General features: G+C 45.9%; 1 long non-coding RNA gene across 2 annotated transcripts in view; it reads right to left on the bottom strand.

Annotated features, from left to right (window-relative positions):
• The window catches only part of LOC137534025 (uncharacterized), an 80482-nt gene that overhangs the window by 28332 nt on the left and 36350 nt on the right, over positions 1-15800 (bottom strand). For both annotated transcript variants that reach the window (XR_011024285.1, XR_011024284.1), the window contains exon 2: positions 10101-10184. This is a non-coding gene — a long non-coding RNA (uncharacterized lncRNA). The remainder of the gene's footprint in view (positions 1-10100; positions 10185-15800) is intronic.

Genomic DNA, 15800 nt, shown 5'->3' with positions numbered 1-15800 from the left:
CCCTGTATAGATTAGATAGGTAGCTGCCCCAGTATAGATTAGATAGGTAGCTGTCCCCTGTATAGATTAGATAGATAGGCAGCTGTCCCCATTATAGATTAAATAGGTAGCTGTCTCCAGTATAGATTAGCTAGGTAGCTGTCCCCCAGTATAGATTACATAGGCAGCTGCCCCCTGTATAGATTAGATAGGCAGCTGTCTCCTGTATAGATTAGATAGGCAGGTGTCCCCAGTACAGATTAGATAGGTAGCTGTCCCCTGTATAGATTAGATAAGCAGCTATCCCCAGTATAGATTAAATAGGTAGCTGTCCCCTGTATAGATTAGATAGGTAGCTGTCCCCAGTATAGATTAGATAGGGAGCTGTCCCCTGTATAGATTAGATAGATAGGCAGCTGTCCCCCATTATAGATTAGATAGGTAGCTGTCCCCTGTATAGATTAGATAGGTAGCTGCACCCCCAGTATACATTAGATAGGCAGCTGTCCCCTGTATAGATTAGATAGGCAGCTGCCCCCTGTATAGATTAGATAGGCAGCTGTCCCCTGTATAGATTAGATAGGCAGCTGTCCCCTGTATAGATTAGATAGGCAGGTGTCCCCAGTACAGATTAGATAGGCAGGTGTCCCCTGTATAGATTAGATAGGCAGCTGTCCCCAGTATAGATTAGATAGGTAGCTGTCCCCTGTATAGAGTAGATAGGTAGCTGACCTCTGTATAGGTTAGATAGGTAGCAGCCCTCTGTATAGGTTAGATAGGTAGCTGTCCCCAGTATAGGTTAGATAGGCAACTGTCCCCTGTATAGACTAGATAGGTAGCTGTCCCCAGTATTGATTAGCTAGGTAGCTGCCCCCCAGTATAGATTAGATAGGCAGCTGTCCCCTGTAAAGATTAGATAGACAGCTGTCCCCTGTATAGATTAGATAGGCAGCTGTCCCCTTTATAGATTAGATAGGCAGCTGTCCCCTGTATGGATTAGATAGGTAGCTGTCCTCAGTATAGATTAGCTAGGTAGCTGCCCCCAGTATAGATTAGATAAGCAGCTGTCCCCTTTATAGATTAGATAGGCATCTGTCCCCTGTATAGATTAGATAGGTAGCTGTCCCCAGTATAGATTAGATAGGCAGCTGTCCCCTTTATAGATTAGATAGGCAGCTGACCCCTGTATAAAGTAGATAGGTAGCTGTCCCCTGTATAGATTAGATAGGTAGCTGTCCCCCAGTATAGATTAGATAGGTAGCTGTCCCCTTTATAGATTAGATAGGCAGCTGCCCCCTGTATAGATTACATAGGCAGCTGCCCCCTGTATAGATTAGATAGGCAGGTGTCCCCAGTAAAGATTAGATAGGTAGCTGTCCCCTGTATAGATTAGATAGGCAGCTGTCCCCAGTATAGATTAAATAGGTAGCTGTCCCCTGTATAGATTAGATAGGTAGCTGCCCCAGTATAGATTAGATAGGTAGCTGTCCCCTGTATAGATTAGATAGATAGGCAGCTGTCCCCATTATAGATTAGATAGGTAGCTGTCTCCAGTATAGATTAGCTAGGTAGCTGTCCCCCAGTATAGATTACATAGGCAGCTGCCCCCTGTATAGATTAGATAGGCAGCTGTCTCCTGTATAGATTAGAGAGGCAGGTGTCCCCAGTACAGATTAGATAGGTAGCTGTCCCCTGTATAGATTAGATAAGCAGCTGTCCCCAGTATAGATTAAATAGGTAGCTGTCCCCTGTATAGATTAGATAGGTAGCTGTCCCCAGTATAGATTAGATAGGGAGCTGTCCCCTGTATAGATTAGATAGATAGGCAGCTGTCCCCCATTATAGATTAGATAGGTAGCTGTCCCCTGTATAGATTAGATAGGTAGCTGCACCCCCAGTATACATTAGATAGGCAGCTGTCCCCTGTATAGATTAGATAGGCAGCTGTCCCCTGTATAGATTAGATAGGCAGCTGTCCCCTGTATAGATTAGATAGGCAGGTGTCCCCAGTACAGATTAGATAGGCAGGTGTCCCCTGTACAGATTAGATAGGCAGCTGTCCCCAGTATAGATTAGATAGGTAGCTGTCCCCTGTATAGAGTAGATAGGTAGCTGACCTCTGTATAGGTTAGATAGGTAGCAGCCCTCTGTATAGGTTAGATAGGTAGCTGTCCCCAGTATAGGTTAGATAGGCAGCTGTCCCCTGTATAGACTAGATAGGTAGCTGTCCCCAGTATAGATTAGCTAGGTAGCTGCCCCCCAGTATAGATTAGATAGGCAGCTGTCCCCTGTAAAGATTAGATAGACAGCTGTCCCCTGTATAGATTAGATAGGCAGCTGTCCCCTGTATAGATTAGATAGGTAGCTGTCCCTTGTACAGAGAAGATAGGTAGCTGTTCCTGGCCCTGTATAGAGTAGATAGGTAGCTGTCCCCTGTTAGATTAGATAGGTAGCTGTCCCCCAGTATAGATTAGATAGGTAGCTGTCCTCTGTATAAATTAGATAGGCAGGTGGCCCATGTATAGATTAGATAGGCAGCTGTCCCCTGTATAGATTAGATAGGTAGCTGTCCCTTGTATAGAGTAGATAGGTAGCTGTCCCCTGTATAGAGTAGATAGGTAGCTGTCCCCTGTTAGATTAGATAGGTAGCTGTCCCCCAGTATAAATTAGATAGGTAGCTGTGCCCAGTATAGATTAGATAGGTAGCTGTCCCTTGTATAGAGTAGATAGGTAGCTGTCCCCTGTATAGAGTAGATAGGTAGCTATCCCCTGTTAGATTAGATAGGTAGCTGTCCCCTGTATAGATTAGATAAGCAGCTGTCCCCTTTATAGACTAGATAGGCAGCTGCCCCCTGTATAGATTAGATAGGTAGCTGTCCCCTGTATAGACTAGATAGGCAGCTGCCCCCTGTATAGATTAGATAGGTAGCTGTCCCCTGTATAGATTAGATAAGCAGCTGTCCCCTTTATAGATTAGATAGGTAGCTGTCCCCCAGTATAGATTAGATAGGCAGCTGCCCCCCAGTATAGATTAGATGGGCAGCTGCCCCCAGTATAGATTAGATAGGTAGCTGTCCCCAGTATAGATTAGATAGGTAGCTGTCCCCAGTATAGATTAGATAGGCAGCTGTCCCCTTTATAGATTAGATAGGCAGCTGTCCCCGTATAGATTAGATAGGTAGCTGTCCCCAGTATAGATTAGCTAGGTAGCTGCCCCCAGTATAGATTAGATAGGCAGCTGTCCCCTTTATAGATTAGATAGGCAGCTGTCCCCTGTATAGAGTAGATAGGTAGCTGTCCCCTGTATAGATTAGATAGGTAGCTGTCCTCAGTATAGATTAGCTAGGTAGCTGCCCCCAGTATAGATTAGATAAGCAGCTGTCCCCCAGTATAGATTAGATAGGCATCTGTCCCCTGTATAGATTAGATAGGTAGCTGTCCCCTGTATAGATTAGATAGGTAGCTGTCCCCAGTATAGATTAGATAGGCAGCTGTCCCCAGTATAGATTAGCTAGGTAGCTGTCCCCTGTATAGATTAGATAGGCAGCTGCCCCCTGTATAGATTAGATAGGCAGCTGTCTCCTGTATAGATTAGATAGGCAGGTGTCCCCAGTACAGATTAGATAGGTAGCTGTCCCCTGTATAGATTAGATAAGCAGCTGTCCCCAGTATAGATTAAATAGGTAGCTGTCCCCTGTATAGATTAGATAGGTAGCTGTCCCCTGTATAGATTAGATAGGTAGCTGTCCCCAGTATAGATTAGATAGGGAGCTGTCCCCTGTATAGATTATATAGATAGGCAGCTGCCCCCATTATAGATTAGATAGGTAGCTGTCCCCTGTATAGATTAGATAGGTAGCTGCACCCCCAGTATGGATTAGATAGGCAGCTGTCCCCTGTATAGATTAGATAGGCAGCTGCCCCCTGTATAGATTAGATAGGCAGCTGTCCCCTGTATAGATTAGATAGGCAGGTGTCCCCAGTACAGATTAGATAGGCAGGTGTCCCCTGTATAGATTAGATAGGCAGCTGTCCCCAGTATAGATTAGATAGGTAGTTGTCCCCTGTATAGAGTAGATAGGTAGCTGACCTCTGTATAGGTTAGATAGGTAGCTGCCCTCTCTATAGGTTAGATAGGTAGCTGCCCTCTCTATAGGTTAGATAGGTAGCTGTCCCCAGTATAGGTTAGATAGGCAGCTGTCCCCTGTATAGACTAGATAGGTAGCTGTCCCCAGTATAGATTAGCTAGGTAGCTGCCCCCCAGTATAGATTAGATAGGCAGCTGTCCCCTGTAAAGATTAGATAGACAGCTGTCCCCTGTATAGATTAGATAGGCAGCTGTCCCCTGTATAGATTAGATAGGTAGCTGTTCCTGGCCCTGTATAGAGTAGATAGGTAGCTGTCCCCTGTTAGATTAGATAGGTAGCTGTCCCCCAGTATAGATTAGATAGGTAGCTGTCCTCTGTATAAATTAGATAGGCAGCTGGCCCATGTATAGATTAGATAGGCAGCTGTCCCCTGTATAGATTAGATAGGTAGCTGTCCCTTGTATAGAGTAGATAGGTAGCTGTCCCCTGTATAGAGTAGATAGGTAGCTATCCCCTGTTAGATTAGATAGGTAGCTGTCCCCTGTATAGATTAGATAGGCAGCTGTCCCCTTTATAGACTAGATAGGCAGCTGTCCCCTGTATAGATTAGATAGGTAGCTGTCCCTTGTACAGAGTAGATAGGTAGCTGTTCCTGGCCCTGTATAGAGTAGATAGGTAGCTATCCCCTGTTAGATTAGATAAGCAGCTGTCCCCTTTATAGACTAGATAGGCAGCTGCCCCCTGTATAGATTAGATAGGTAGCTGTCCCCTGTATAGATTAGATAGGCAGCTGACCCCTGTATAGATTAGATAGGTAGCTGTCCCCTGTATAGATTAGATAAGCAGCTGTCCCCTTTATAGATTAGATAGGTAGCTGTCCCCCAGTATAGATTAGATAGGCAGCTGCCCCCCAGTATAGATTAGATGGGCAGCTGCCCCCAGTATAGATTAGATAGGTAGCTGCCCCCTGTATAGATTAGATAGGTAGCTGTCCCCAGTATAGATTAGATAGGCAGCTGTCCCCTGTATAGAGTAGATAGGTAGCTGTCCCCTGTATAGAGTAGATAGGTAGCTGTCCCCTGTATAGATTAGCTAGGTAGCTGCGCCCAGTATAGATTAGATAGGCAGCTGTCCCCTTTATAGATAGATAGGCAGCTGCCCCCTGTATAGATTAGATAGGCAGCTGCCCCTTGTATAGATTAGATAGGCAGGTGTCCCCAGTACAGACTAGATAGGTAGCTGTCTCCTGTATAGATTAGATAGGTAGCTGTCCCCTGTATAGATTAGATAGATAGGCAGCTGTCCCCCATTATAGATTAGATAGGTAGCTGTCCCCTGTATAGATTAGATAGATAGGCAGCTGTCCCCCAGTATAGATTAGATAGGTAGCTGTCCCCTGTATAGATTAGATAGATAGGCAGCTGTACACAGAGCCGGATTAAGGCTAAATGGGGCCCTAAGCAAAGTAACTGATTTGGGCCCCCCATCATGTTGTAATAGAAGCAGAAGATGCAGCTGCACAGCAACATGCCGCACACACCGGGGCAGCCGAGCTACTGGTTGCTATGGGCAACAGCCCGCTTTCCTCTGTGGGTGCACAAGCAGGAAATAGCAGCGGCAAAATGCAGAGTGAGAGATGAATGGCTGGGACATTTGCACTCAGGGGCTGGGGCACCCCTGTGAAGAGGGCGCCAGATATCACCGCAGCAGCACTTTTCCCCTGCATCTCCAGCCTGGCAATAGCAGAAATCTCTGGACACCGCCAAACCGGACTCCGTTCCCCAGACAGAATTACATAACCACCCCCACCACCGAACAACCGATTTCCTCCCAAACTAGACAGCCACCATGCAGCCTCCATCCCAGTGAATACGATAGTCCAGCAGAGAAGGCAGCCGCAGCAGGGGCGATTGACAGCACCAGATGACTCATATTCACCTATTGCGATCAAAGCAATAGAGGTCCCGTCATCCGGAGCCCATCTGTCTCCTCTAGAGTGCTGCCACTCTGTTACTACTACTATTACTATTTCCTACTTCCTGTCTGATCTGAGAATCAGGAAGTTCAGAGCGAGCGGCTGCACTGTAGAAGAGACAGATGGGTTTCAGATGACGGGATCTCTATCGCTTGCATCATGGATAGGTGAGTGAGGGTTTGCCATCTGCTGCTATCATTCTTGCTGCACCTGTGGTTCTCTGTGGGAAGGGGGGAGGAGTGGGCAGCGGCAGAGTGCACAGTAGCAGGAGGGGGACTTAGGAGGAGAGCCTGGCTCTGAATACAATCAGCAGCGCACGACATCATTTAACAAGACAAGACAAATAACATTTATATCGCGCTTTTCTCCTGGCGGACTCAAAGCGCCAGAGCTGCAGCCACTAGGACGCGCCTTATAGGCAGTAGCAGTGTTAGAGAGACTTGCCTAAGGTCTCCTACTGAATAGGTGCTGGCTTACTGAACAGGCAGAGCCGAGATTCGAATCCTGGTCTCCTGTGTCAGAGGCAGAGCCCTTAAAGGGACTCCGAGCAGTGCCTGTGGGTATGCCTTTAAGCAGACCCACAACTAATTAATTACATCCTCACACCTACCAGCATGATGTTTGTAATTATATCCCCCTGGGTTCCTTATATTTAATTGCTTTGTGCTGAATCGAGCTGCCGACTTTGGAGAAAAGTCGTCCTGTGTAATACAATGTAACTATGGAAAGATGCATATCATTTTGAAGCTCTTTCTCCTCTTTCCATTGATAGATAAAATGCCACCCTACGCCTTTTAGTTTTCGCTATTTTCGCGATCAAAATTGCCGTGGTCACGCTTTCGATCGCGAAAATAGCGAAAACTAAAAGGCATAGGGCGGTGGTTTATATATCATTGGAAAGAGGAGAAAGAGAGCTTTAAAATGATATGCATCTTTCCATAGTTACTACACTGCTCAGAGTCCCTTTAACCATTATACCTTCCAGCCACCGCTGACATAATGGCGAGGGCTGGTTTATGTGCTGATGGGGCCCCTTTGACTCTGAATGGGGCCCCAAGCAAATGCTTTTGTTGCCTGGTTGATAATCCGGCCCTGGCTGTACACAGTATAGATTAGATAGATAGCTGTCCCCCAGTAAAGATTAGATAGGTAGCTTTCCCCTGTATAGATGAGGTAGCTGTCCCCCAGTATAGATTAGATAGGTAGCTGTCCCCTGTAGGTAGCCAGCCTGCCACTCCCCTGATGCTCTTCGCATGCCCAGCGCCATGGCATGAAGCAGTGATGTGAACACAGCAGAGCGGCTCCGACATAGATGGCGCGTATACAGGAAGTACTTCCTGTATACGCGATGTTACTGGGGGAGCCGCCCTGCTGTGTTCACATCACTGCTGCATGCCATGGCGCCGGGCATGTGAAGAGCATCAGGGGAATGGACTTCTGTGCAGGACGGGTTGCCGACTCCTGGAGGTAATGGAGCGGCGGCCAGGAAGTAAAACCCCTCATGTCATTAGTTAGGCGGAGCAAGCGAGTGTCTGAGCATAATCACGCTCTATCACTCATACAAGGAAGGAGGGCAATGCAAACTTACTGTGGGAGGGGGCGGAGCCGGGAGCATGGCCACGGGCCAAAATCAATGTAAAATCAGGAAAGCACTTGCGGGCCAAGTTTTCTGGCGCTGCGAGCCAAATTTGGCCCACGGGCCAGAGTTTGACACGTGGTATAGATAGTCAGGATTAGATGCCTCTGTATAAATAGTCAGGATTAGATGCCTCAGTATAGATAGTCAGTACTAGATGCCTCTGTATAGATAGTCAGTATTAGATGCCTCTGTATAGGTAGTCAGGCTCAGGGGGGAAGCAGCAGCAGCTGCTCAGCAGTCATTAGATACTCACTTCGGCCATGCTCCATGCGCTGCAGCTACAATCTTCTTCCTGTTCTTGTGTTCCATCTCACAGCAAGAGCGTCCCCTAGGAAGCACTCTTAATGTGAGATGGAACACAAGAACAAGAAGAAGTTTGTAGCTGCAGCGCATGGGCAAAGTAAGTATCTGATGACTCCCTCAGCGGCAGAAGTTTTATTTTATATTTAAATCTACTTTTTAAGTTTTTACTGTTTCATTGTCTCTGCTCAATAACCCTTCATTGAAGTATGCCAGAGCTAAAGTCTATGAACTGTTGACCCTTTTTAATCTATTTTCTGCTCTCAGAAGCCATTTTCTGTATTATGGCTGTAATTCCTTATCACTGAGGGTTACGCTGTGGTCCCATCCAGTCCCAGGCCAGTCACTTGCATTCCTGATTAACTCTTTCAGGCAGGGAAAGAAAAAAAGGAACACAGCATAGTTATTTGTATATTTGGCGCTGTACATAGACATGTCTACCTTGGCTTGCAAAAGTATTTGGCCCCCTTGAAGTTTTCCACATTTTGTCACATTACTGCCACAAACATGATTCAATTTTATTGGAATTCCACATGAAAGACCATTACAAAGTAGTGTACACGTGAGAAGTGGAACGAAAGTCATACATGATTCCAAACATTTTTTACAAATAAATAACTGCAAAGTGGGGTGTGCATAATTATTCAGCCCCTTGAGTCAATACTTTGTAGAACCACCTTTTGCTGCAATTACAGCTGCCAGTCTTTTCGGGTATGTCTCTACCAGCTTTGCACATCTAGAGACTGAAATCCTTGCCCATTCTTCTTTGCAAAACAGCTCCAGCTCAGTCAGATTAGATGGACAGCGTTTGTGAACAGCAGTTTTCAGATCTTGCTACAGATTCTCGATTGGATTTAGATCTGGACTTTGGCTGGGCCATTCTAACACATGGATATGTTTTGTTTTAAACCATTCCATTGTTGCCCTGGCTTGAAGTTTAGGGTCGTTGTCCTGCTGGAAGGTAAACCTCCACCCCAGTCTCAAGTCTTTTGCAGACTCCAAGAGGTTTTCTTCCATGATTTCCCTGTATTTGGCTCCATCCATCTTCCCATTAACTCTGACCAGCTTCCCTGTCCCTGCTGAAGAGAAGCACCCCCAGAGCATGATGCTGCCACCATCATATTTGACAGTGAGGATGGTGTGTTCAGAGTGATGTGCAGTGTTAGTTTTCCGCCACACATAGCGTTTTGCATTTTGGAGAAAAAAGTTCCATTTTGGTCTCATCTGACCAGAGAGCCTTCTTCCACATGTTTGTTGTGTCCCCTACATGGCTTGTGGCAAACTGCAAACGGGACTTCTTATGCTTTTCTGTTAACAATGGCTTTCTTCTTGCCACTCTTCCCTAAAGGCCAACTGTGTGCAGTGCACGACTAATAGTTGTCCTATGGACAGATTCCCCCACCTGAGCTGTAGATCTCTGCAGCTCGTCCAGAGTCACCATGGGCCTCTTGATTGCATTTCTGATCAGCGCTCTCCTTGTTTGGCCTGTGAGTTTAGGTGGACGGCCTTATCTTGGTAGGTTTACAGTTGTGCCATACTCCTTCCATTTCTGAATGATCGCTTGAACAGTGCTCCGTGGAATGTTCAAGGCTTTGGAAATCATTTTGTAGCCTAAGCTTGCTTTAAATTTCGCAATAACCTTATCCCTGACCTGTCTGGTGTGTTCTTTGGACTTCATGGTGTTGTTGCTCCCAAGATTCTCTTAGACAACCTCTGAGCCCGTCACAGAGCAGCTGTATTTGTACTGACATTAGATTACACACAGGTGCACTCTATTTAGTCATTAGCATTCATCAGGCAATGTCTATGGGCAACTGACTGCACTCAGACCAAAAGGGGCTGAATAATTACGCCCACACCCCACTTTGCAGTTATTTTTTTGTAAAAAATGTTTGGAATCATATAGGATTTTCATTCCACTTCTCACGTGTACAGTACTTTGTATTGGTCTTTCATGTGAAATTCCAATAAAATTGATTCATGTTTCTGGCAGTAATGTGACAAAATGTGGAAAACTTCAAGGGGGTCAAATACTTTTGCAAGTCACTGTATCTCATCATGTCACCTCATGTATCCTTTCAAGGGTACCTGAAGTGAAAAAAGATAATTGAATACTTACCTCAGTAGTGGGAAGCCTCTGGAGAGTTCAGAGTCTTCTCAATCCTCCTTGATCCCACCGATCCAGAACTTATTCGACAAAGGCCTGTGGAGTTATGGAAACAGTACATTTAATTTATAAATACTGTTAAATACTGTTATAAATGTTGATTGATATTAAAATATGAATTACTCCATTCACATAAAAACATTAGTTCAAGGTGGTTATTTAGGAATATATAAACTATATCAGCGCAATCATATAAATAAACTCGGAACAGTTAGAAAATTCTCATTGAGATAAGCTGCCACAGTTCAAAACACTCCAGTTCAATGTCCTTCCAATAAATAAGATGTAGAACTTCGGCGCTAGTCTCAAATTCCTCCACCAATATTGCACCACAAAACAAGTGCGCTTACCAGATTCTATCAGACCTTAATTACAGGTTGTGAAACAGGGCATCATACGACCAGCGGCCAGTATCTTCCCAGCTAGTCTTCTAATTACTGGGCTAAGATGTCCACGCTCACTCAAATAGTAGTACCCACGGTGGTTGCATGCAAAGAATATATGAGAACTCATCTAAGCGTATCTCTCTTAAAAGCATTTATTTCAATAAAACTCCCAATAAACATTAATGAACAATCACTCACATCAGGGCCCTTGTGACAGGGACCCAAAACGATATACAGCATATAAACTCACAGGACGCCATTCAGCCAAATGTCCGCCTCACCCGACCGGCATGAGTTTTAGAAGGTATAAATATGCCGTTTCAGCCGTTTGCTCTGTTAGCCCCTGATGAAACTTAAAGGAAATGTCCAACCAAAATAAAAAAATGAGTTTCACTTACCTGGGGCTTCTCCCAGCCCCATGCAGCCATCCTGTGCCCTCGTAGTCACTCACTGCTGCTCCAGTCCCCCCCCCCCCTGGCAGCTTGGCGACCTCGGAGGTCGGCGGGACGCATTGCGTACATTTTTACGCATTCCCGCTAGTGCAGGAACATTAACACATAAATTTTTACGCATTACTGGTTCATTGCGTAAAAATGTACGCATTGAACCAGTAACGCGTAAAAATGTATGTGTTAATGTTCCTGCACTAGCGGGAATGCGTAAAAATGTACGCAATGCGTCCCGCCGACCTCCGAGGTCGCCAAGCTGCCAGGGGGGGACTGGAGCAGCAGTGAGTGACTACGAGGGCACAGGATGGCTGCATGGGGCTGGGAGAAGCCCCAGGTAAATGAAACTCATTTTTTTATTTTGCTTGAACCTTCCCTTTAACAGTGAAACCGGTCGGGTAGAGTTTTATTGAAATAAATGCTTTATTGGGAGTTTTACTGAAATAAATGCTTTTAAGAGAGATTTGCTTAGATGAGTTCTCAAATATTCTTTGCATGCAACCACCGTGGGTACTACTATTTGAGTGAGCGTGGACATCTTAGCCCAGTAATTAGAAGACCAGCTGGGAAGATATTGGCCACTGGTCGTATGATGCCCTGTTTCAGACCCTGTAATTAAGGTCTGATAGAATCTGGTAAGTGCACTTGTTTTGTGGTAATTTAGGAATGATTTCTGTATAGACAGGCTAGCGGGCTATCTGCTGAGCAGCCTGTTCAGTTGTACGGAAAGGGAAGGGGAAAAGGGGTGAGCTGGAGGTGTAGGAAGAACAATAGAAGATAACTGTCAGACAATGCTGATCTAAAGTGTGCAATGGCTGAAGGGAATGCCAGGAACATTTGGGGCACCTGGACACACACTTCAGACTACTTGAACAATGTATTTAAGCAGCAAGATTCTAATATACTGTATATGCTTTATAAGTGTTGTGCAGTTACGTTCAGGACACTCAAGCAGTCCCCACAATATCTATACCATACTCTGTTACTAGTGTTTGTTTATGGCAAAGGCTAAAGGACACACTGTTCACCAGAGGTGTAACCACAGAGAGCAGCCCCAGTGACTGCAGGGGGTTCCAGAGCTGTGGGGGCACAGCTTCTAACCACCCCCCTCCCCCAATACAGGGGCCCATCTCACATGTCAGAAAATGCAGCATGTTAGCCAGTATAGAAAATGCAGTGCATACATGTGAAATCTGCGCCGGTAGACTTGGGCGCAGGACACAGCCAGTACATGGCTGATCCTGCTTCTGCACAAGTCCAGGCCATGTTAATTACTATTCCCCCTCCAGGCCGCCATGGATAGGGGGGGGGGGATGATATAATTTGGCTTCCAGCGATTGCTGGAGGCCGAATTATTGTGTTTTTTAAGCAACTTCAGCTCCGTCTTTTGACGGCCCCAACGTTACTCACTGAGCGCTGTGTGATGTGATTCCTATAATAGTCTATGGTGGCGCCGGCTGCGCCCACATCTAGCAGCGCTGAAAAGCACTGCTCCGAATGCAGTCCATATATAAAATGCAGCACGTTTAGCCCATATGGAAAATGCAGCACGTTTAGCCCATATAGAAAATGCAGCACTTTAGCCCATATGGAAAATGCAGCTTGTTAGCCGATGTAGAAAATGCAGTCCATTAATAAAATGCAGCACGTTAGCCCATGTAGAAAATGCAGAACTTTAGCCCATGTAGAAAATGCAGCACTTTAGCCCATGTAGAAAATGCAGCACTTTAGCCCATATAGAAAATGCAGCACTTTAGCCCATATGGGCAGCACGGTGGCGTAGTGGTTAGCTCTCTCGCCTTGCAGCGCTGGGTCCCTGGTTCGAATCCCAGCCAGGGCACTATCTGCAAAGAGTTTGTATGTTCTCTCCGTGTCTGCGTGGGTTTCCTCCGGGCACTCCGGTTTCCTCCCACATTCCAAAAACATACGGATAAGTTAATTGGCTCCCCCTAAAAATTGTCCCTAGACGCACTACATAATATAGACATATGGCAATGGTAGGGATTAGATTGTGAGCTCCTTTGAGGGACAGTTAGTGACAAGACAATATAGCGGAAAATTGTATACTTACCTTTCGGTAATTTTCCTTTCCCCAAGCATCCATGGCAACACTACGGGTACTAGCCCCGCCCCTATTACCCCACAGGACAGAATAACTATAAGTGTTCACCTGACCCCCCCGCAGGTGTCTTGTAACTAGTATCTCACCGAAAGAGGGTGGGCCGCTGCGTTGCCATGGATGCTTGGGGAAAGGAAAATTACCGAAAGGTAAGTATACAATTTTCCGCTTTCCCCAAGCCTCCATGGCAACACTACGGGATTTAACTAGCCACAATAAGAGGGAGGGACAATATTTGCAGGTGAATCAAACTATATTTTATTTTAACAAAATTATATAGAGGAACTGGAAGATATTACAGCTCTTCCAAATTCCAAGGAAGTGTTGGTGGTAACATCTACATGATAGTGTTTCATGAAAGTATTTATAGAAGTCCAATTAGCTGCCTGGCATATCTTCTCGGGTGAGACCTTTGCCTGAGCCGCCCAAGAGGCTGCCACTCCCCTGGTGGAATGTGCTCTGATCTCCCTCGGTGGCTCAAGATTGGCCTCCCTGTAGGCACTCTGAATAATTCGGACCAGCCAGGCCGCTATTGTTCGGGTGGCCGCAGCTTCACCTCTTCTATAGCCTGAGCAAACTATAAAGAGTCTATCAGACTTTCTTATGTCCTTGGTTGCTGAGATATAGGCCTTCAGAGACCTAGACACGTCCAATGAATGAAGCTTTGATGATCCCTGTTCCGTAAAGTTCGGCAGAGACCATTCCTGGTTCACATGGTAAGAGGAAGGAACTTTGGGAATAAACCCCTGTACTGGCCTTATCTGCACCCTATCGGGAAAGAACACTAGGTAGGGCTCAGCATGGCTCAAGGCTTGTAGCTCCGAAACCCTCCGTGCAGAGGATATTGCCGCCAGAAAGACTGTTTTCAACGTTAGATTAGTCAAAGAACAATCCTCTATTGGTTCAAATGGTGACTTAGCAAGGAAGTCCAGTACTAATGGCAAATCCCAGACCGCAAATATAGGCTTTATCGGAGGGCGAAGTTTAAAGATTGCTGACATGAACTGTTTCACAAGAGGATGGAATGCCCATTTTTGACTAGTTAATGCGGAGATGGCAGAGATTTGGACTTTAATTGAATTATAACTAAGGCCTTTATCTACTCCGGATTGGAGGAAGGACAGGACCTGATGAATTAACGGCTGTAGTGGATTGAAACTGTGAGAAATAGCATGAAGTAAATAAACTTTCCAGATCCTCTGGTAAGTGGTGTTTGTAGAATTCTTCCTTGCTTGAAGCAATGTCGATATTACTGACTCCTCGCAACCAACTTCTCTTAGCTTCCCCCTCTCAATCTCCAAGCCGTCAATCTCAATCGTGATGGATTGGGGTGGCACACTGGTCCCTGAGAGAGGAGAGTCGCACCGCATGGAAGGTGAAGGGGTGCATCCGTCGCCATCTGAAGAAGAATAGGGAACCAGGGCCTCTTTGGCCAGTAAGGTAGTACTGCTAAGAGGGTTACCTGTTCTTCCCTCAATCTCAGGAGCAAACGTAGGATGAGTGGGACTGGAGGAAAGACGTATGCCACTTGGAATCTCCATGGTGCCGTTAGTGCATCTGTGCCCTCCGCGTTCCTGTCCTGGAAGCGACTGAAAAATCTGCGACATTTCCTGTTGGCTAGTGTCGCCATCAAATCTAGCTCGGGAACCTCCCAATGACTGCAAATCATCTGGAAGGTCTCGTCGTTGAGGCTCCACTCGTTGTTCGAGATTTGACTCCTGCTCAAGTAGTCTGGGACTGTATTGGTTATCCCTGGTATGTGGATCGCTGAAAGAGATGTCAGATTTCTCATCGCAAAGCTGAATATGAGTCCCGCCTCGTCTAGGAGAGCTTGACTGCGAGTGCCCCCCTGATGCCTCACATAGGATACTGCTGTTGCATTGTCCATTCGCAATAAGACTGGTTTCTTGTTGATCACTGTGTGAAAATGGCGAAGAGCACAGTAAGCCGCTCTGAGTTCCAGCCGATTGGCTGACCAATTCCTCATAAAGACTGGCCATTGTCCCTGTGCCGTGAGTTTGCCACATGTTGCGCCCCATCCAGTTAAGCTTGCATCTGTTGATATAACTACTGGATGAGCCGGATATAGCGGAGTCTGGCGTTGCAGATTTTCTTCTGTGAGCCACCAGCCTAAGTTCTTCTTCATGTCTGCTGTCACTACAATTGACTGATGGAGGTCCTCTCCATTCCATTGTTTTAGGAATCCTTGTTGTAGTGGTCTTATGTTCCAATGGGCCCATGGGACCATGGGAATGGTGGATGCCATTGTTCCTAAAACTCTGAGGCAGTACCTTGCTTGTATGTGCGTTGATAATAAAAGCTGAAGGATCCTTTGTTTGACTGTTGGGATTTTTTCTAGCGGGAGGCACACGGCGTTCTGGTCTGTGAGAAACCGGGCTCCTAGGTAGATCATGTCTTTTGTTGGTTGAAGTTGACTTTTTCGGTAGTTTATTAGCCATCCGAAGTGTTCCAGAGTATCTATGAGAACTGTTCGTTGTGTCAATATTTGCTGTTTCGAATCTGACAGAAGTAGTACATCGTCGAGGTAGTGGTGGACTCTTAATCCCTGCAGTCTTAGAACAGATATCACCTCTACTAGAAGCTTGGTAAATGTTCGGGGTGCCGTGCAAATCCCAAAAGGCAGGCAGATGAACTGGTAATGACGATTTCCTATGCAGAATCGAAGATATTTTTGAAAGGA

The sequence above is a fragment of the Hyperolius riggenbachi genome, chromosome 10, assembly GCF_040937935.1.
Source record: "Hyperolius riggenbachi isolate aHypRig1 chromosome 10, aHypRig1.pri, whole genome shotgun sequence".
NCBI lineage: Eukaryota > Metazoa > Chordata > Amphibia > Anura > Hyperoliidae > Hyperolius > Hyperolius riggenbachi.
The sequence above is the reverse complement of the archived record's forward strand: the minus strand, read 5'-3'. Positions and strand labels throughout refer to the sequence as shown.